General features: G+C 35.8%; 1 non-coding gene across 1 annotated transcript; it reads right to left on the bottom strand.

Moving 5' to 3' along the window:
- Window positions 1–2,464: 2,464 nt before the first annotated feature.
- Window positions 2,465–2,570, bottom strand: LOC140859584 (small nucleolar RNA R71). Its single transcript, XR_012143120.1, has one exon. It is a non-coding gene; the product is annotated as a small nucleolar RNA R71 (small nucleolar RNA).
- Window positions 2,571–24,489: the final 21,919 nt, after the last annotated feature.

Raw genomic sequence — 24,489 nt, 5'->3', positions numbered from 1 at the left:
GATTCATAGATCAAAAAGACTCAAGTTTGAAGAAAATTAGACTTAAAATAAAATTAAAATAAAAGAAAGATGCATCCGGTATTATAAAAAATGAAGATACTATGCAAGGAATCCAAAAGGATATAGATGTCATTATGAAGAAACTTTTGTTTCTTTTTGGAATATAAAAAGCATGTTTCACATGAATTCAAAAAAAAAAGAAAGGCTCTGGGCGGCGTGAACGCGCGCGCGTGAACGCCCACGCATGAACGCGCGGATGCGGGACGGGCGCGGACGTGGGACATACGCGAGATGCGCATGGACGTGGGGTGGACGCGGCGCGTGGACGCAGGACGGACGCATGAGGCGTGGACGCGGCGTGGATGCGGCATCACGCGGGTGTGGGCGCGCGACAGACGGGTTCGTAAGTAATTTTTGATGGCGGTCGAACAGATGCTTATTAAAGAAAAAAATTAATATTTAGAAATATTTTGAAAAGAAAGATTTGTATTTTCTTTAGTCCCACATCAGAAAATCATGTAAAACTCCTCCCTCCTAATATCTATAAAAAGGTTTTTGTACTCCCATTAGAGGGGGAGCCCAAAAATTCTTCTAGAGCCTTGCATAGAGGAATAGAAAGGGACTACTTCATGAGCAGCTAGGCTAGCAGTCTTGGGAGTGGAGAAGAAATTTTGTAACGACACAGAGATGGTTTATTGTTCTAAACTTTCCTGTATTTCTTTATATGCAATAAAGATTATATTTTTTATTTAAATTGTCATGAGTTCTTTATTTGCTCTCCTTTATATATTTTTATTTATACTTTCTTGTTAGATTAATATTAGGAATAACTTTTACTTTTCGGAGATGCGCCGTGATTTACGGATACGGGGCGTGCCGAGGAAAGAAGAGTTATTTACCTAATACTTTCCGAAGATGCACCGTGATCTACGGGTACGGAGCGTGCCGAGGAAAGACAGATATTTTTCCTAAGATTAATCGCATCCATTTAATTAAAAAAAAAAAGATACAACTCTGCTAGTGCAAAGTAATTCAAAACTCCCGAGCTCTTTATTTTCTAATTACCTCAATTTTAAGATAATTTATTTTCTAAATCAAAAATAATATTTCTTTCTTTTATCTTGCAATCTCAACTTAGCCCAAGATCCCTGAGGATACGATCTCGACTCATCCTACCTACGTAGTGAATAGAGTTATTTTTGGTGCTATCAACGACTACGCATCAAATTTTGGCACCGTTGTCGGGGATCTTGGCACGGTTGAATTAAAAAATTGAAAAAAAAAAGCCACTGACATTTCATAACACTTAACTAAAATAGCGTAACCTCAAATATAAAAATTTCTAACTTGATTGGACACCTTGTTTATTTGCATTGCATCTCCATAATTAATCTTAAGGGCAATAACCCATTAACCAGATAAGGTGGGGATTTGATCACCCTTCTTGGCCCACAAATCACTCCCTTGCATTTGCATAACCTAGACCTTAATTTAAAATCAACTAGATGTCAGCCCTAGGAATTTCGAGCTCAATAGGATAAGAAAGCTCTAGAGTTGAACCAAGTGCGGATTGGTTAATTGCTCGGTGTCTAAGGCAAGTGGTTAAAGAAAGTAGTTTTCAATTGGTTCCGTTGACTGACCTGGCCAACTTAGTTGGTGTCTAAGGAAAGCAACGAGCAGGGAACCTCCCACATCTTACGCTTACCTAGCCGAGTCAGTTAGTCAGTCTTGAGCTTGGAGTGCTCAAAGGCGGTCTTGAAAGTTAGGAGCTATCTAGATCTAAGTTAACCTTAGGATAGAGAGTCTATGATTGTTTAAGTTGATTGCAATTAACATCTAAACATTAACTAATTTCTCCCTTTTCATAGATTTAAGATTCTTAGGTTCTTCTCTTTAGATTTTCTTCATTCTTTTCTCACTTTATTATAAAAATATATATTATAAAAAGAAAAATTTTCTGTGTTTGCTCTACAGTATAATTGTAAGGTGTATGCTTGGCCGTAGATCGTTACGACCAGAAATCCAACCTTTTGATCCAGAAATAGAAAGAACCTTTAGAGCCAACAGACGTAAAAATATGGACCGAAATCAGGAGAATGATCCACCCAAGCAATTGAAGGAGTACTTTACTCCTTCCACATATACCTACTCTCCTTGTATTCAAGTGCCCCCTGTGGAGGCCACTCAATATGAAATTAAGTCCAATATAATCTAAATGTTACCTTCATTTTATGGACTTAGTAATGAGGACCCTTATAAACATCTTGAAGAATTTCTTGAGATATGCTCAACTGTCAAAATTCACAACTTCTCCGATGATGCTCTTAGGTTAAAATTATTCTCTTTTTCACTTAAGGACAAAGCCAAATACTGGCTACATACTTTGGATTCCATGACTATATCAACCTGGGACCAGCTGCAAGGAGAGTTTCTCAAGAAATATTTTTCCATAGGAAAAACTAATCAAATAAGAAAAGCCATAACTAGTTTTTCCCAATTAGATGGAGAAATATTTCATGAAACATGGAAGAGATTAAAGGACCTTATTAGAAAATGTCCCCACCATGCTGTACCCAAGTGGCAGTTAATCCAATGTTTTTATGATGGACTCTCTGAAAGACATCGATAAATGGTCGATGCATCATGCGGTGGGACATTCATGCTGAAAAGTGAGGATGAGGCATGGCAACTATTTGAAATTTTAAGTGAAAATTCATTACATCATATGTCTGCCTCTATTAGAGATAAACCCATGTTAAACCCAAAAAGAGGTGGAATATATGAAGTAGAAAATACCATAGATATCCATCAAAAGGTAGATGAACTGTCCCAAAAATTAGATCGTCTTCTAAATACTGGACAATCCCCGATTCCACCTAACCCAATCCAAGAAGTTTGTGCATTGTGTGCAAGTCCGAACCATTTTGTTAGTGAATGCCAGCCGCACCTCAATTTCCTGAGTTCGTGCACGAGCAGGTTCAGCAAGCTCAAGTCCAACAAGCTCGCAGATCAGAAAACGATCCATATTCGAACACTTATAACCCCGGCTGGAGAAACCATCCAAATTTTTCCTGGAGACCACAATCAGTGGTTGGTCCTGCCACACCTCGACCTCAATATCAAGACCCAACATATAGGCATGGACCATACCATCAATTTCAAAATGTTCCTCAACCGTCTACTACTGGTCACAGCTTAGCTTTTGAGGAAAAAGTTCTGAAAGCACTAGAATGATTAGAAGTCAACACTCAGACCCTTAACTCCCACACATAATCCATTGCTAAGCTAGAGACCCAAATAGGTCAACTAGCAACTGCATTCAGTAGGAGGGAAGGAGGAAAATTACCTAGCCAACCCGAGAGCAACCCAAGAGGATAATTTGTGATAGAGAGTTCTAATACCCCAGAAGCTTTTTCTGAACATGCCAAATCAATCATGACTCTGAGAAGTGGGAAGGTCATTGAACACACTAGTAAAACCAATGAGACCGACCCTAAACCTCTAACCAAATTCAAATCACCCAAGAACAAGGAGGACCTGAAAATAGAGAAGGAACTAACTACACCGGAATCATCTTACTTGCCTAAAGCCCCATTTTCAGATGCCCTGAAAGCCCCTATTCCTGCAGATAAGAAGGGAGGAAAACTTGATGAGATGTTGGAATTGTTTAAGCAAGTCTAAATTAATCTTTCCCTTCTAGACGCAATCAAATAGGTCCCTGCTTATGCCAAATTTTTGAAGGATTTGTGCATCCAAAAATGTAAATCTAGATCACAAATCCCAAAAAAAGTACGTCTCACTGAACAGGCTAGTTCTGTCTTCCAGCATGCCACTCCTCCAAAGCTTAAGGACCCAGGAGCCCCCATTATTTTTTGTGTTATAGGAGATTTATCACATTGAAAAAGCTCTTCTGGATTTAGGGGCAAGTGTGAATCTTTTACCTAGTTCGGTGTATGAACTTTTTAGATTTGGAGAACTGAAACCCACATCAGTCACACTGCAGTTAGCCGACAGATCAATTAAGGAACCACATGGAATGCTTGAGGATGTCTTGGTCAAGGTAGATGAGTTTTACTTTTCAGTTGATTTTCTGGTTCTCGATATGGAATTAAGTGGCAACCCCAGACAAATTCCCATTATCTTAGGATGACCCTTCCTAGCTACGACAAATGCATGCATTAATTGTAGGACAGGAGTCATGGACGTATCGTTTGGGAATAAGAAACTAAGACTGAATGTGTTTGGTGCTTCCCAAGGACCATCAATGGATAGTTGCTTCGAAGTAGATACACTAGAAGATATGATGCAGCACCCATAATTCTAGCACCAGACCCCTTAGATACTTGCTTAGCTCACTTTGGAGTGTGTGACTTTGAGGAATATATGAAAGAAGTTAACATCTTGTTAGATACACCACATGATAAAACCACTCCTCCATGGACAATCAAGTATGAGCCATTGCCCACATTAGCCAGTACACCAATAGTCCCATCTTTAGAATCACCACCTACGTTAGAATTGAAACCTCTTCCTGCTATGCTTAAGTATGTATTTTTAGGACTCAATGATACCCTCCCGACAATCATTGCATCAGACTTGACCCCTAATTAGGAAGCACAATTGGTTTGTATTCTGAAGGAACATAAAGAGGCTATCGGTTGGTCCATTGCCGATTTAAAAGGAATTGACCCCTCCATTTGCATGCACCATATTCATTTTGAGGAACATGCCAAACCCCATCGAGATATGCAGAGGAGATTGAACCCAAACATGCGTGAAGTAGTAAAGAAAGAGGTGGTAAAGTGGTTAGATGCTGGAATCATCTACCCCATAACCGATAGTAAATGGGTCAGTCCCACTCAAGTAGTACCTAAGAAATCTGGTATTACTGTGGTGGAGAACGAAGAAGGTGAACTACTTCCAACTTGCATATCATCTGGATGGCGAGTATGCATAGATTATAGAAAACTGAATGCCGTTACTAGGAAGGATCATTTTCCATTGCCCTTCATCGACCAAATCCTAGAACGGTTAGCAGGACAAAGTTTCTACTATTTTTTTGATGATTATTCAGGGTACAATCAAGTACCTGTATTTTTGGATGATCAAGAAAAAACTACCTTCACCTGCCCCTATGGCACTTTCGCTTTTCGGTGTATGCCATTCGGGCTTTGCAATGCACCCGCTACATTTCAACGGTGCATACTAGCCATTTTTTCGGATATGGTGGATAAATGTCTTGAAGTTTTTATGGATGATTTTTCTGTATTTGGAACCACCTTTGAGGATTGTCTCCATAATCTTTCCAAAGTTCTTAAACGGTGTATGGAGACAAATCTTGTCTTAAGTTGGGAAAAGAGCCATTTCATAGTGCGGAAAGGAATTGTATTAGGACATATTATTTCTGAAAAAGGGATCGAGGTAGATAAAGCCAAAGTTGAGGTTATTTCAAAACTACCACCCCCTACTTCGGTCTGACAAATACGATCTTTCTTAGGTCATGTCGGATTTTATAGACGCTTCATCAAAGACTTTAGCAAGATTTCAAGACCTTTGTGCAATCTGTTGGCCAAGGATACACCATTTGTCTTTGATGAAGACTGTTTGAAAGCGTTCAACACATTACGAACAGCCCTGACAACAACACCCATAATAAAACCCCCTGACTGGTCCATTCCATTTGAGATTATGTGTGATGCCTCTGACTTTGCAATAGGTGCCGTCTTAGGCCAAAAAATCAATAAGGAGCCACATGTGATCTATTATGCTAGCAAGACTCTTTTCGATGTCCAATTAAACTACACCACAACAGAAAAAGAGCTACTAGCAGTAGTGTTCGCCCTTGAAAAATTTTGCTCATATCTGTTAGGGTCTAAGGTTCTAGTTTACTCTGATCATGCGGCTCTGAAACATCTCCTCTCAAAGAAAGATACTAAACTGCATTTGATCAGATGGATCCTTCTTTTACAAGAATTTGATCTGGAAATCCGAGATAAGAAGGGTTCTGAGAATGTGGTAGCTGATCACATCTCCAGGATCTTAGTTGAACGCACGATAGGCATAGATGAGGTCAAAAAAAAATTTTCTGACGAACAACTTTTCGCAATCTCCTCTAGCCGTCCTCCATGGTTTGCCCATATTGTCAATTACTTGTCAACAGGACAAGTACCTTCTCACTGGATAAAATAAGAAAAGGATCGATTTTTCTCGCAAATTAAACATTATTTCTGGGAAGAATCTGAACTATTCAAATACTGTCCTGACCAAGTTATTCGCCGTTGTGTCCCCGAGAGTGAATTCCAAAGCATTCTCACTTTTTGCCATTCTTCGGCATGTGGGGGACATTTTAGTGGAAGAAAAACTGCAGCAAAAGTACTGTAGAGTGGGTTTTATTGGCCAACGCTTTTCAAAGATGCACATGAATTTGGCCGAAGTTGTCTGCGATGTCAGCAGAAGGATATGATGCCACTGACCCCCATTTTAGTAGTAGAAATTTTCGATGTTTGGGGGATTGATTTCATGGGACCTTTTCCAGCCTTATTTGGATTTGAATATATTCTGGTGGCAGTTGATTACGTATCAAAATGGATGGAGGCAATAGCTACACAGACTAATGATAATAAAATTGTAATTAGTTTTATCCAACGAAACATCATTAGTCGATTTGGCTTCCCAAGGGTGATCATTAGTGATGGGGGGACTCATTTTACGAATAAATATTTTAAAGTACTTATGAAAAAATATAATATTTCACACAAAGTGGCCACACCATATCACCTCCAAACTAATGGTCAGGTAGAGGTGTCAAATAGGGAGATTAAACATATCCTAGAAAAGACGGTTAGGCCCGATAGAAAGGATTGGTCTCTTCGCTTAGACGATGCATTATGGGCTTACCATACTGCTTTTAAAACACCCATAGGAATGTCTCCCTATCGACTTGTATTCGAAAAAGCTTGTCATTTGCCGGTGGAATTGGAGCATCGTGCATTTTGGGCCATAAGGCAATTTAACTTTGATATGAAAAATGCAGGTTCCAATAGGAGACTCCAATTAAATAAACTTGAAGAGCTACGCAATGAAGCGTATGAGAGTGTCAAAATTTATAAGGCTCGAACTAAAGCATACCATGATAAATTTATTGCACGAAAAATGTTCGAGCCCAATCAAAAAGTTTGGCTCTTCAATTCTAGGTTGCGTCTGTTTCCCAAAAAACTTCGCTCACGTTGGGACGGACCTTTCATTGTAACTCAGGTATTTCCTCATGGAGCTATAGAACTCAAAAATCCTAAATAGGGGAACACTTTTAAAGTGAACGGTCAGCGATTGAAACTTACATAGATGGAATTAGTGATGGAGAATTAATTGAATCTGTTGATTTAGTGGATCCAAAATTGCCATAAGACTCAATTCAGTCTGGCTGAAGACATAAAACTTAGCGCTTGTTGGGAGGCAACCCAATGATTTTATTTTTATTTTTATTTTATTTTATTTTTTTTTCTCACAGCTGCAGAAATTTAGAACAAGAGCCTATTAATCAATGAAGCTATCTTCAACTTTCGAAGCAAAATTATCCCAGGTGCACTCTCTCCTTTTATTTTCTTTGCTTTCTTACTTCATTGAGGACAATGTAGATTAAGTTGGGGGGAGGAAATTAATCAAATTCTCGAGTATGGTTAGAAATAATTAGTTTTGTGTGTCCAAATTTTATTTTGATTGAGAGTCAATTAGGCATCCTAAACAATGAATGATTAATGGTCAAGATAATTTTAGAGATACTGAGGAATAAATTATTAAGAAAACCCAATGAATGGTAGGGTTTAGACTAGACCAAATTTTAGGAGTGATTCTACAAACCTCTTCTTACTGATCTCAATAAAGAATCTGCTTCATGAGAAATTGGGTGGAAAGGTCGAGGTATGCAAAAAAAATTCTCCTTAAAATTTACTTAAAAAAAAAAAAAAGAAAAACAACATTGGTTTCCTACTGAGTAACCGGGCCCTTTCGCCTAAGTAAGCATTGTGGTTCGCGTAAAAAAGTAGGCAATGTTAAAAATTTAAAAAAAAAAAGGGGGACTAAATTGCAAGAAGATAATAAACCTCTTTCCCATTAAGTTAGAGGATTTAAAGAGTAAAGTGGGGAGTTGGTGAAAGAAAAGCTCTTGAAATTTCTTTAGTTAATACTCAGTCACTAATTGGGTTAAATTGATAATCCAATGAAATATCTCTTTAATGGTCTGACCAAGTATCACCTACCTTTTGAGATGCCTAACCTAACTTTTTATTCAAAATCAAGTCGGTACACAATGCTGATATATCTATTTTACTCGAGGACGAGCAAAATTCAAGTTGGAGGGTGTGATAAACACTTAATTTAAGTATTTTAAATTAAAAAATTATATTTAATTTATCTAATTTATTAAGAATTTGATGTTTCTTTCTATATTTTACAGGAAAGGTGATCGCCGATACAAAGAGTCCGATTCATAGATCAAAAAGACTCAAGTTTGAAGAAAATTGGACTTAAAATAAAATTAAAATAAAAAAAAGATGCATCTGGTATTATAGAAAATGAAGATACTATGCAAGGAATCCAAAAGGATATAGATGTCATTGTGAAGAAACTTTTGTTTCTTTTTGGAATATAAAAAGCATGTTTCACGTGAATTCAAAAAAAAAGAAAGGCTCTGGGCGCGCGTGAACGCACGGCGTGAACGCCCGCGCATGAACGCGCGGATGCGGGACGGGCGCGGACGCGGGACGAACGCGGGACGCACGTGGAGCGGGGTGGATGCGGCGCGTGGACACAGGACGGACGCGTGAGGCATGGACGCGGTGTGGATGCGGCATCACGCGGGTGTGGGCGCGCGGCAGACGGGTTCGCAAAGAATTTTTGATGGCGGTCGAACAGATGCTTATTAAAGAAAAAAATTAATATTTAGAAATATTTTGAAAGGAAAGATTTGTATTTTCTTTAGTCCCACATCGGAAAATCATGTAAAACTCCTCCCTCCTAATACCTATAAAAAGGCTTTTGTACTCCCATTAGAGGGGGAGCCCAGAAATTCTTCTAGAGCCTTGCATAGAGGAATAGAAAGGGACTACTTCATGAGCAGCTAGGCTAGCAGTCTCAGGAGTGGAGAAGAAATTTTGTAACGACACAGAGATGGTTTATTGTTCTAAACTTTTCTGTATTTCTTTATATGCAATAAAGATTATGCTTTTTATTTAAATTGTCATGAGTTCTTTATTTGCTCTCCTTTATATATTTTTATTTATACTTTCTTGTTAGATTAATATTAGGAACAACTTTTACTTTCCGGAGATGCACCGTGATCTACGGATACGGGGTGTGCCGAGGAAAGAAGAGTTATTTACCTAATACTTTCTGAAGATGCGCCGTGATCTACGGGTACGAAGCATGCCGAGGAAAGACAGGTATTTTTTCTAAGATTAATCACATCCATTTAATTAAAAAAAAAAAGAGATACAACTCTGCTAGTGTAAAGTAATTCAAAACTCTCGAGCTCTTTATTTTCTAATTACCTCAATTTTAAGATAATTTATTTTTTAAATCAAAAACAACGTTTCTTTCTTTTATCTTGCAATCTCAACATAGCCCAAGGTCCCTGAGGATACGATCTCGACTCATCCTACCTACGTAGTGAATAGAGTTATTTTTGGTGCTATCAACGACTACGCATCAATATACATCAAATTTTAGATCTAAAACTAAAAATATACATATCAAATACATGTAAAACTAGATCTAAAAAATAATTAAAATATTTTAAAAATATCTTTTCAAAAATTGGTTTGCATCAAACTAGGATAACCTTTTCAATATAGGGGATAAACCTTATATCAGGACAACTTTATACCAATTTGACGTAAACTTTTAATCATTCTAATTTCAGATCTAAATATAAAATAAGATATACACATATGCTAATTTTTAGATATAAAAGATTGATTAAATTACTTTGAAAATAATTTTCAAAATCGATCAATCTTATGCTAGGATAATTTTTACAACATAGAGGGTAAACCCCATATTAGGACAACCTTATATCAGCACAAGATCAATTTTAAATCATTAAAATTTTTAGATCTAAGATAAAAACTAGATTATTTATGTTTTTAAAAATTTGGCTCTAATACCACTGGTAGAAAGTCAGGCAGAGTACATGTGTAGATTTCAAAAATCTTTACAATCACAGTAGAAAAATAATCTGGTTAAACCGTTTAACCCCACATGCATTAGATCTTATCTAATCCTACTCAAAGTCAGAAGAAAAGATATATATATAATCTAAAAATAAAAATAAGTATGAGATCAAATCTTAATATCTTCGAGTAGAAATTCACCGCTACCGATGATCTCATGTTCGAAGATCTTCGAGCCGCACACATATCCAGCCTCTATAGCAATCCGTTGGGATCAACCTTGAATCCTCCTTCTCATGATAGATCCTTCTTCTCAAAGTAGGATCTCAGCCCTTTAGAATCTTGATTAACTCTTTGATCTTGACTGCAGAATCAACTCTTTGATCTGCAGTCTTTTCTCTTTGTTCCTCGCTTTAGATGAACAACTCCTCAACTCTTAGCACGTAGAAAGGTGGGATGCCCAAACTTTGGGCATGAAAAAGAGAAGGGAGAGAGGGTGTGGCATGGAGAAGGGAGAGAGGGAGAGAGGGAGAGAGATTTGATTTTTAATCAATAAAACTAACTTCTAAAATTTTAAGAGACCTTCTCTTTATATAGGCCCTTCTTTGATCCAAATCAGGAATCTAATTTACTTAAAAAGGCACTTCTTTATCTCATAAAGATTTTTACCTTTTTAATCTAATTTTTTTCATTAAAATTTGACTTAATTGGTAGGATATCAACCCTTTTTGGTAAGCATATGGGGCACCCCAATCAAATAAGGTAATCTAAGTGGACGCCCATGAAGGAAAAGTACGACAGTGCTATACATGTAATTTTAAAATTTATGCAGCGAAACTATAAGATTAAATGATTTAATCTAATTTATATTCATAAGATCTAATCTAGACTACTATATCAAGACTTATAATATGATTTAACATGCACATAAGATCTAAAAATAAAACTTGTATCGATCTAATCGATGCTGCAATCTAGATCTAACTTTTAGATCTATCAAAAACAAAGAAACAAGTTTAGAAACCATTACCGAATTGAAGGCTGCTGATCTTTGCTAGTCCAACACTTGGATAGCTGCTCCTTCAGGTTGCTCACAGCTACATAAAGATGTCTGGCCTCTACAAATCGTCCACACGAAGATCGGTGTAGAACAAGCTTTTTGGAAGTGCTAGCTTGCAAGGATCTTTAAGGTTGATTTCTTCCTTCTTCTTCACAACTCTTAGATGCTCCAAAAGAAGAGAGAATCTGGAGGAGGAAGAGGAGAGAAGAGAGAGCTCTGGAGAAAGAATAAAACCAGCAAGGAAAGAACATATTGGGGCATCCACAATTGGAGCCCCCTTTAAATAACAAGGGCTAGGGTTTTTGGGTCAAAGGGAGGGCACCAATATCTCCATGCCAACCATCAATTTTGGCATCCAAAAATTTCCAAGAATGGCTGATGACATGATGAAGGAGATCAGATGCCTCATATATCCAAAAACTCTTCAAAAAAATTTAGAAAAAAAATCAATAGGCACCACCCTTCTTTCCAAACTTAAAAAATCTCTTTTCTTCTTATCTCCTTATCTCTAATTCGGATCGCATTCAAATTAGGTAGGAGATAAGATCATGACTTATCATGCTTTGCCACCCACCCTTATTAGGCCCTCTCTCATCATGTCACAAATCTCAAACCAAAACCAAGTTGGCATAGAGAACAAGAGATGGGTCCAAGGGTGGCGCAAGAGATAAGGATAGAGTCCCTACCGACTGGGACTCTTCATTTTCAATTTGATTTCAAGCCAAATCAAATTTGGTTTGAACCCAATGATAGAAATGAACCTAATCTAATTAGAAGCCCAATCATCTTAATAAATTTTTAACCCAATTAGGAATTAGCTAAGCATAAGTCCTGATCAAATCAGGATCAAATTTTTTTTGCAATTTGGGTTGATCAAATCAAACCCAATCTATGTCAAACTAAATCCAATTCAATTAGATTTGATCCAAAGCTCTTTACTCAATCAAATTGAGTCAATTAGCAATTTAATTGCTAATAAATCCTCTATTAATAGTAAAGTCCCAGTCCAGTGGGACTCTCCTCTAGAGTTCTAATCTCAGTGGGACTTTTCATCAGAGTCACAATCCAATTGGACTCTTGAGCTATCATATTTGATCAAATCTTCTAATGTGTATAACCCCATAGGTTCGAACCTAACCCAGTAGCATAAGAACAACTTTCTATACTAATTGATGTAACCATCTAGCAATGGGATACAATATCCAGATAGGTCGAAAGATTGCAAAGCAACTTTCAGAGCCTACCGACGTATGGTTATCGTATAATTCATCCATTTGACCTTAATGCTCAAGGTAACCTAGGGTTTGATTGTCAACCCTAATATAGTCGACCACATTATATTTCAACTTTTAAATTCATCACATGGATTGCCCTGATCAAGATTTTACTAAATTGAAATACACTAATGCATATCTGCTACTAATTTAGAGGGATCCATTCCATCTTGACTCACGCACTGACTTGATAAGTACTTGACTGCGCCTAGTAATCTTTCATCACTGAATTAAAAATTCAGATGATCCTACATTAAAGTATAGTGAGTTGCTTACAAGTCACCATAGTGATCTAAAATTTGAAGGATACTGGTACCTATATCCTTTACGAGCTATTCTTGACAGTAGAGTGCTCGATAAATGATCACGTTCGGTATGAATGTACTCCTACATTCCACCTGCATGCCATACCAGTGTCTCCACACTTCTTAGTTAAGAGTACAACCAACTTATATAGCATACAATGATCTATACTTGATATTGCTATCGTCCTATTAACAGCATATTATTTGGTCATGAACACGTTTTAAGGACTAAGTGATAAATCCTCCTTTATCGATTAAATATAGTCCTAAGGACTTCATCACAACATAGGAGTTCTAATAAGATAGATAAAATATGATAAAAAAATCAAATAATTTTTATTAATAAAAAATTATATATATTTATAAAAGTGAGCACAATCATCAACTGACTGATGATTGACTTTGGAACATATTTTTCAATAACTTTCATTGGACTAAAGCCAATCGGTACAATATCGTATATCCATCTTCGACTTGTGATCATTGAACTCTTTAATTCTGAGAGGTTTAGTAAATGAGTCAGCTAGGTTCTTCTTTTCATCAATCTTCTGAAGATCGACGTCACCTCAATCCACGACCTCCTAGATAAGGTGGTAATGGTGCAGAATATGCTTAGTGCGCTGATGGGACTTCGGCTCCTTAGCTTGAGCAATGGCTCCAGTGCTGTCACAATATAACAGGACAGGACCATCGATAGATGGTGCCACTCCGAGCTCGTCGATAAACTTTTATAATCATACAGCTTCCTTCATAATATCGGATGCCGTGATATACTTCACTTCACAAATAAAGTCAGTCACAGTGTGCTGCTTGAAATTTTTTCAGTAGATTGCTCCACCGTTCAGGATAAAAATGTAACTTGACACACTCTTGCTATCATCATGGTCTAACTGAAAGCTGAAGTCGGTGAACCCCACTAGTTTCAAGTCAGTTTCACCATAAACAAGCCACTGATCCTTAGTATTTCTTAAATACTTAAGAATGATCTTTAAGACCTTTCAGTGGTTCTCTCTTGGATCAGACTGGTATCTACTCACTACCCTTAGTGAGTATGCCATATCTGATCTTGTACATGTCATAGCATATATTATAGAACCCACTATCGAAGTATATGAAACTCTACTCATACGCTCTCTGTCTTGAGGGGTTGTCGGACAATCCTTCTTCAAGAGAAAAATTTTATGGCCTATCAGAAGGTAGCCTTTTTTGGAATTTTTCATGCTGAACTATTTTAGTATGATATCTATGTACGTAGATTGAGAGAGCTCGAGCAACCTTTTAGATCCATCCCTATAGATCTTCATCCATAGGATGTAGGCTATTTTTCACAGATCCTTCATGGAGAATTGTGACGACAGGCATACTTTTATTCTCTGTAATACAGAGACTTCATTTTTGATTAAAAAAATATCATCTACATACAAAATAAGAAATACAATTACTGAACCATTAGTCCACTTCTATATGCAAGATTTTTTTTCATTCTTAACAAAGCTATACGTTTTGATCACCTTATCAAAATATATGTTCCAACTCCAAGATGCTTGCTTTAATCCATAAATGAATCTCTGAAGCTTGCACACCTTGAACTCATTTATGGATATGAATCCTTCAGGTTGTATCATATACACCTCTTCGTTCAGCTCTCCATTTAGAAAAATTATCTTCACATCTATTTGCCAGACTTCATAATCCAGATATGTTGCTATCGCAAGCATGATCCGAATGGACTTAAGCATTGCCACAGGAGAAAATATCTCATCATAATCAATACCATAGTGCTGATGATACCCCTTGACAAAGAGATGGGCTTTATAGATCTCCATCTTTCCATCTGCACCCCTTTTTTTTTTGAAGATCCATTTACACCCTGTAATTTTTATCCCTTTGGGTAGATCAACTAATGTCCATACATCATTGATCTTCATGGACTCCATTTTAGATTTCATATCTTCAAGCCATTTCTCAAAGTTAGATCTCTGCATCACATCTATGTAGGTAATTAGATCCTCATTGTTCTCATCAAGCTCAACAAGATCTCTATCTCGGATCAAAAAATCTAAGTATCTGTCTGACTGACATGGTACTCTACCAGATCACCTTAAGCAGTTTGTATATTGAGCTCTGGGTTTGATCTTATCAAATCTGATTCAGATTCAGTTGCTGGTGTCAATTTTTCTACCTGTCGAACTTCGTCAAGCTCGATTTTAGAGGTACTTTTTTCTTCATTAAAGAACTCTTTTTCTAAAAAGTATATCTTACTGTTGACAAATATCTTTTGTTTAGCAGGGAGGTAAAAATAATATCTCCTCATTTTCTTAGGATACTTTATAAAATTACACTTATCAAACTTAGGTCCGAGCTTATCGATTTGTAATTATTTAACACAAGCCGGACACCCCTAGACTTTAAAGTAAGTGAGGTTCGGCCTACATCCTGATCATATCTCATATAGTGCTTTACTAACTGACTTGCTCGAAATATTATTGAGCACAAAATAGGCTATCTCAAGTGTATATCCCCAAAAGAAGATTGATAGACTTGCAAACCTCATCATAGACCGAACCATATCCAACAAAGTTTGATTCCTCCTTTCTGAGATACCATTATACTGTGGTATCCCTAGAGGGGTCCATCATGAGAGAATCTATTCTCTCTTAGATATATCAAAAATTTACTAGAAAGATATTCACCCCCTCGATCAGACCGAAGAGTTTTAATACTTTTTCTAGTTTGTTTCTCTACTTCATTATGGAATTGTTTGAACATTTCAAATGATTCGAACTTATATTTTATCAAATAGATATATCCATATCTAGATAGATTATCTGTGAATATAATAAAATAGCTATACCCTCCTTTAGCACTAATGTTCATAAGTCAATATACAGTAGTATGTATTAGACCTAGAACTTTACTAGCTCGTTCATTTTTTTTAGTAAAAGATGATTTAGTCATCTTCTCAAGAAGACAAGACTCAGATCAGTAATGATTCACAATCATTGATATTGAGGATATCCTCTTGTGCTAACCTGTTTATCCTACTCTTGTTAATGTGACCAAGCCTGCAATGCCAAAAATAGGCATTTGTGACATTATCTAACTTTGAGTATTTATTTAGAGTATACATTACAGTCACAGGCTGTGATAAGATATAAATATTATTTCTTAATTATCCTCACATTATTGTAATATCATTCAAAATAATATCATAATAATTATTCTTTATTGATAAACTACAGCTATCTTTGGCCAAAAGGCCAACAGAGATTATATTCATCAAGAAAGATGGACAATAGTGATAATCACTTAAAATGATACTATTAAATTTAAAAATAAGCTCGATGACTCCTAAAGTCAGGATTGAAACTTAGCTTCCATGTCCCACATTTAGGAATCTTACATCATTCTCAAATTTTTTACTAACTTGAAGTTCTTGCAATGAATTACATATGTGAACTAGACTTTCGGTATCCAATACCAAGATAGTAGTGTCACATATAGAGAAATTATAAGGTATTATTATATAAGTACCTTGACCAGTAACTAATTGCTCATTTATCTTTAACCTATTTGTGTCATAGTCTGCTTGACTCAATTCAATCCTAAACTTTTTAGCTAGATTGTGTTCAAGACCCACTATAAGAAAAAATATTTTCCACAATGTTTAAAAGCATCACCAAAAGTTCTCCAAAACATCGTTAAAATCTTTTCACGATGTTTGGCATAACGTCACCAAGATCATCGCGCTAGTCGCGTCGCTAATGGCCAATCGCGATGTTTGTTATAAAACATTGTGAAAAAGATGTCAAAAGTGTGACATATGCCTAAACATCACGAAATGTAGTTTGATTGAGCGACGTTTCACCAACATCGTGGAATAAAAATCTTTCATGATATTTCTCAAACGTCACAAAATGTAGGTTGATTGAGCGACATTTGACTAACGTCATGGAACAAATATCTTTCATGATGTCTGACAAATATCATGAAATATGACTGATTGTAGGATGTTTTACCAACATCGTGGAATGAACAAGGATCTTTGGCGACGTTTCTCAAACATCGCGGAATGATTTCGCTAACGTTGCAAAATAAGGATATTTTGTGACATAGATGTTTGACGATGGCCAAATTTTGCTTCATTGATAGTTCAATTATAACCTGTATAAAATATAACATTTCATGGTATATATTCAAAAACCAAGTAAATCATCCATTTTCAGTCAACAAATCATTCAACAACTAAGGTATGAACTCACATGTAATTTATAATCAAGATGAATCCATACACAAAGTTTATAATCCAAAAAGTAAATTGTCCAAGCATCCAAAGAGATGGTATTTCTAACTAAAAGCACCAAGAGACTATGTCTCTACCAAAAGCAAACAATTCATCTCTAACCAAAAGCAATCTTCACAAGTCACCTCTATAACAAAATAAATGAGTTCATAAGTCAACAATCTAAAGTGCAAAAGGCCCCTCTGCCATGCATATCCTCAAAACTATATCTTCACAAGTTCTTGAGTCATAGGATCCCAGTCAAAAAGAAAAACATAATCAATTAATTGCCTATATATTACAGTAAGAAAATACATATATTATTCCATTATGCTTATAAAAAAGAGTTAGAGATACATTAAAAAAATAAGTTAAGTAACTTACATCATAAATCTGATAAAGAGATATTCTGTGATGCACATAACGCTTCCAAAATCTTTTGTTAACGCTCCATCTATGCCTTAATGTCTACAATCTCATTCTTCATCTCTTCATTATGCTTTTGTGACTACTCCAACTCCTTTTGAAGTCTCTTCTTAGATATAAAAGAGGAACTCTTTTTTTCTGGATGAGGTCCAACTCCCAAACCATAGACATAATCTGATCTAGTCTCCAAAACTTTATCGCATATTTGGTCTGCTGTCATAGGATGTCCATTGGATATGAGCTGCTTTAGCACCTGCATCATTTCATTCTAAAAAAATTCGAAGAGGATTAATTCCAAAATAAAAACTATGCTCACTTAAAATAGTTATCATAATTTTATTTTTGTGTAGTATCCTCACCCATTTTGCCTCACACTCGGGAGTTGTCCATCTACCTAGAGTGTCACCATGACTTGGGGTGTAATGAGTACGATACCACAATATAGTTTGATCGCACTCTTCTTCATTCAATTCATTCTCACTCTGTTTAAAAGATGAGTTACTATTGCAAAAAACTTAAATGTCAAATGATATTAGTCATAATCAAAGTATGATATCTCACAATCTCATGTCGTATAGGTATAAAAGCTTTTGACCCAGTGTTTGCTTGGCACTTGACAAAACTTTTGGATTTTTTGTTATGCTCACATGTTAGCTGAAAAGATAGAAAATTTTATGCCAATCAATCTAAAGTAGATTCTTTAAAGGAGATATTTATATGCAAACATAATGCAAGTTATACTGACCTGTGTCTTTTCTTTACTCCAGTAAATACAAAGATCTATTCACTCTGCTGTGGTCACAGTACTTGGCTTTGAGTCCTTTCCATGGTTAAGATAATGCATATGTAGTCGATATCTTTGATCCTTTGACTTCAATAAAAGAAGCTTCTTGATGCTAGTACAAACTTCCTCATCCATCCTTAAACCCTTGACATCTAGTTTTTGCTGTAAATAAGTATTAAATACTAGTTAACAAATATGCATAGAATACAAATGCAACTATAATGATCTCTACCTACCTCTAGTTTGTCAAATGCAATCTGCATCTCCACCTCTGTTAATTTGATCCATCTAGGCTTGATAGGTGAGATATTTCGAACTATCATACCCAGCTCATTTTATAGCTTCACGGATTGAACAGCATTAGTGGGTCGCCCTTTTTTTGTTGAGATATTGATTTCTATTTTTTTACCAAGGGCCTTATTTATCTTACTTAACCCAATCCCTCTAGTGCAACCTCTTTTCTTTCGTCCACCCATGCTCATGGACCCTACAAGATAAGCAAGCAACGATAAGAATGTTAATTTGAAAAAAATTAGGTGATATTGAGTACAAATAGGTATATAATGATTCCTACCTATAGAGCTAACATCAGGAGTCAAGTTCATGGTAAGATGTGTGTGCTCAGTAGGCTCTGGCTAGGTAGGTGGTGTGTGGACTCGTGGCGATTGAGAGGAAGGTAGTGGAGCAGGAGGTGTGACTTCTGTTGGTGTTGGATCTAGAAAAGCTGATGGAATATGGGCAGAAGGTGACTGAGAGAAAGGTAGTGGAGCCACGATACCATGACTCTGAAGAAGCTGTTGGTACCTAGATAGAGGGGGTGCAACATTAGCTAGAGATGGAGCTGAAGGTGTGACTTTTGATGGTGCCGGATTCAGAGAAGCTGGTGGAATATGAGCTGGTGGCGACTGAGAGGAAGGTGGTGTAGTTACGGTGTCACGACTCTGAAGAAACTGCTGGTACCTTGACCATAACTGTGATGGTAAGGCTATTCCCTGGATCACTGGCTGCTGAGTGGAATACGATGGATCTGGATCGATGGCTGCTGGTACTTTTCTTTTTTTTCTTAGACAATCCTGGTGCCATGAGAATACCTACAAATATATAGTCAAATGAAATCAATATCAAGATTTTAAACTAAATCAACTAAGGTCAACTTTAAGATATTCATGTAGATAGTTTATCATTAAGTTAAAGCTAGTTTATCACTGCATAGTCTATTTACATGTGTAGGCAGTTTACTATTATACATATGTATATGTAATTTTTTATGCATGTTTACAGTATAGAGTCTCCAAAAAAAGATCATCACAACTTCACAATTGTATCACAGGAAAACAATAGTTAGAGAAAGAAAAAAAATGTCAATGTTGTAGTCAGAATTATACCAGTAAGATGCACCTACCAACTACAAATCAGCCACACCAACGAAACAATAATTTGTTGCATGACATTAGACAGTTGAAAATTAAAATAAATCATTGTCACGGCCATTGTCATCATCATTCTGTTCATCATCATATTTGGTGTAATATTCTACCCAGGTATCATCTTCATCCTCGCTATCCTTTGTTGCTAACTCTTCTACTTCATCATGTAAACCTCGCATTGTAATAAACAAAGTGTCATCTACTACATCAGATTCAACATCATCTCTATCTAATGACTCTATGTGACATTCCTCAATATCTACAGGAGTCATTCCAAGACCCTCTTCATCATCAGAAACTTCCTCTGTTGTTGCACCAATAGGGATGTCATATACATGTCTATACTGACATTCTTGCACAATACACCAGTTTCATCCCAGTTTCATGTCTTGTAAATAATAAACTTACTTTGCTTGGTTTGCAAGAATAAATGGATCATTCTTATACCATAATCTGGTTATATTTATGCTTTGGACATTTTCATCAATCCTGACATTAGCATTTCTAAACCCAAGATCATACCACTTGCACTTAAAAAGAACAACACTTTTACCCTTGACATAATCCAATTGCATAATGTCTATTAATACTCCAAAAAAATTGATGATATCATCTCCATGGTTTTCTTTTACCGCAATACCACTATTTTGTGATATTTTACGAGAATCACGAACTTCAGTATGTAATCGCACGTCATTTGCAATACATCCCAAGTACTTTTGTACCAAAACTTGAGGTCCACATGCCAACGTATATAAAGACTCGATTCTACTTTCCTCGTCTGGTCTGTATAATGTTGCCATCTACCATTATGTAAAATAAATTATATTAATTGAATATATAAAAAATAATATGTATGCACACAAATAATTCATAGAGTTTGTGTTCTCACCTGATGCTTTATCCATAAAGAAAATTATTCTCTATGTCTGTTCTCAACATTTAACAAATTTTGCTCCATCAACTCAACCTTATGTTCTCTAACAAAAAGGTATTATTTAGTATCATATTTCTATATCAAATATTTAATAATAAAATTTAGATAGTAAGAACTTACTCAAAATAAGGCTCTATCTCTTCATAATTGGTAAGCACATACCAATGAGCCATATCTTGCTCTTCTTTGGATAGAGAAACAAACTGAGTTGCTCCAAATATCCTAACTTGTTAGAAAAATACTGTTATGTTACTATCATTGGCTTTATCATTATTTTGCTCATCCACATTAAAGTGGGTCTCAATACCTCAAAGGTACATAGAACAAAATATCAAGCATTCCTTGACTACATACGTCTCAGCAATAGATTTTTTTGGATGAGCTTTATTTCGAACAAATCTCTTTGGAGAGTCAAGAAATCTAAATTCAAATTTTAGAATAATTATATAATATAAATAATTATCTAAATTCAGAATCTAAAAAAAATTACTATGATACCTCTCGATTGGATACATCCATCGATATGCCATCGATCCATCTAGCAAGGCTTCATTTGGCAAATAAACAGCCAAATATACCATCACATCAAAGAAAGCTGATGGAAAAATCATTTCAAATTTGCATAGTATCAAGGATATGTCTTTACACATCTTCTCGATGTCATTCACAATCAAAGTTCGACGACATATTTGATGGAAGAAGTCGCCTAACTCCATTAATGTAGCTGTCACATCCTTCTTCAAGATTCCATGTGTGCCTATAGAAAAAATGCTTTGTAGGAGAACATGATAATCATGGATTTTTAGTCTCATAATCTTCTTTTTTTCAACATTGATACATCAAGATATGTTAGATGCATACCCATCCAGAAACTTTATCCCTTTAAGAAACTCACAAAAACTCTTCTTTTCAGTGTTCGACATTGTGTAGCATGCTGGAGGAATTATGTAGGATCCATTATTTCTCTTCATCAAGTGCAATTTCTTTTAGATTTTCATATCTTATAAGTCAAGTCTAGCCTTGATAGTATCCTTCATTTTACCTTCAAGATTTAACAAATTACCAAAGATATTGTCATAAATATTTTTTTCAATATACATAATATCAAGGTTATGCCTCAATCTCAACTTACACCAATATGGTAACTTAAAAAGAATACTCTTTTTTATCCAATTCAACTCTTCTACTGATCTCGATCTCTTTTTATTGTTAGGATGCTTTTTATAGTCTATATTCTTCAAATGGGATAGTTGTTGCATCACATCATCTCTGGTTAGTAAGATAGGTGAGGGTCGATAGTCCACCTTACCATCAAACCTCTTGCTCTTTCTCCATGCATGATCATGAGGAAGAAAACATTGATGACTCAGATAACCAATCTTGCTTCTCAATTTACGAGAAGGGGTATGCTTATTACAAACAGGACATACCATATACCCTTTACTGACCCATTCAGAAATACTACCATAGGCTGAAAAATCATTAATAGTCCATAATAGAACTGTATACATTCAAAAACTTTGGCCATATGAAGCATCGAAAACATCAATATTCTTATCCCATAACTCATTCAACTCATCTTCTAATGGCTTTAAGTAGACATCAATGTCTCTACCTGATGCTTTTGGGCTCGGAATAAGCAGTGACAACATAAAGAATGACCCATCCATGCACATCCAAGGGGATAAATTATATACCAAAAGAACAACAGGCCACATACTATAGGCATTAGATATATTGCCAAATAGATTGAATCCATCCGTTGCTAGGCCAAGCCTCACATTACAGGGTTCTCTAGCAAATTCTGGATATTATTAATCAAAGCTCTTCCAAGCTTCACCATCAGATGGATGAATCATGATGTTACTCTCACTTCTAGGTCTATTTTTGTGCCATCTCATAAATAATCATTACAATCTAAACTTTAACAGAAAGTACCGTAACATTTGATAAGGGATCTTCTTATCCTTACCATCATTAATCATCTATCTCGATGTTCCACACTTTGGATATTTTCATACTCTTTCCTAAAGAGAACACAATCATATTTACATGCATGTATTGGCACATAACCCAGGCCCAAGTTCCGTAGAAAGCGATTTGCTGCATAGTAAGACTTTGGCGAGGATTGACCATTAGGCAAGATATCTCTTAGTAATGACAATAGTATATCAAAAGACTTATTACTCCATTTATTGTATACTTTCAAATGGAGCAACTTTATAATAAATGATAATTTTAAAAATTTTGCACATCTCGGATACAACTCCTTGATAGCTTCCATCAATAAATCATTAAAGGCATCGGTACAAGAATGGTTAGCACCTGTAGAAGCCCTCAACTTTTTCTCAATAGGATAATCGTTAAAGAAACTACCGACGTATGTAGCAAGTCTCTTATTCTATCATCATCATCATCCTCATTTGAGTCATCTTCTAACTCATCACTTTCTGTATCTATAAATGAAAGTCTATCTCGATTATTGGAGAATTGAAATTCTGTCTGTTCGCCATGAAATATCCATCGGGTGTATGATTGATCTATGCTAAATCTCAATAGATGATCGAAGATATTCTCTTGAGGCTCCGTATAAATGTTCAAGCAATATGAACAAGGACACCAAATTTTATAATTTTGCCCTTGTTTTGAGCCACAAAAGTCATAAATGGTTTGACTCCCTTTATGTATTCATGAGAGAACTTAACACAATTCATCCAATGCTTATCCATATTACATACAAATATCTATCATTAAAATCCAAACAAACTTTAGCAAATATGCTATTTAAATCATGTCTTTACAAAAAAATGGCAAGGAAAAAAGAGCAAAAAAAGAAAAATAGTAAAGCAGGCATTAACACAGAAAAATATGAATTATTTATTTGGGTCAAGTATTTGGCTGGTCCGAATTAAACCTCTAAATGTTTGTAGTCTCCTACAACTAACATCTAAATATTTTTGTACTTTTTTATAATACCTCCCTTTCTCTCTCTCTATCTCTCTCTCACCCGCATAGACGTACATGCATATATACATATGTATACATATACGTATATGTATATGTACACACACACACTCCATATGGCACCAAAGAATGGTCAACTTATATTCTTGCTAATTTAATTAAGAAAATTTAAATTAGTTAAGCAAGCTTTGATATATTCTTTTTTTTTTTAAATATGATTTTGACCCTGGCAAACCACCCAAATTGGCAGTCCTGCAATGTGTGCCCTAGCTACCATATATTATGATTTTTTTTTGAACTAACAATATCTACTCATATTCTCTATTATTTTCTTTTTGATTCTCCCTCTGAATCATACTTTAGTGACAAACAATAGAAAAAAGAGATTCTTGTATTGTTTTTTTTTTGATTCTCTCTCTGAATCATACTTTAGTGACAAACAATAGATAAAGGATAATCTCACCTAATAAATTTATTTTCCTTCACCTTTTTAATTAATTAGCAACCAACAAATATCTCAAAGCATGTAAATTATTTACAATCTAATGTTAAATTGAGGAAACATATCCACAATTTAATGTCAAAGCATGCAAATCATTTTTTTTTATTTGATTGGTACCTATCACCACAGTCCACAGCCCATAGTACACAGCCCATAGCCCACAACAATACCCATGGAAATGATCAGGGATCAACACCAAAAGCATTACCTGAACCAGCAATAGGGACGGTGATGAGAACGACGATGATGACGGTGGCGATGGTGAGCAAAGATGGAAAGATCGACGACGGTGACGATAATGAGCAAAAATGGGAAGACCAGCAACAGTAATGGAGGAAGAAGATGAAGACGTCAAAAGAAGA

This window comes from Elaeis guineensis, chromosome 7 (genome assembly GCF_000442705.2).
Source record: "Elaeis guineensis isolate ETL-2024a chromosome 7, EG11, whole genome shotgun sequence".
Lineage (NCBI taxonomy): Eukaryota > Viridiplantae > Streptophyta > Magnoliopsida > Arecales > Arecaceae > Elaeis > Elaeis guineensis.
The sequence above is the reverse complement of the archived record's forward strand: the minus strand, read 5'-3'. Positions and strand labels throughout refer to the sequence as shown.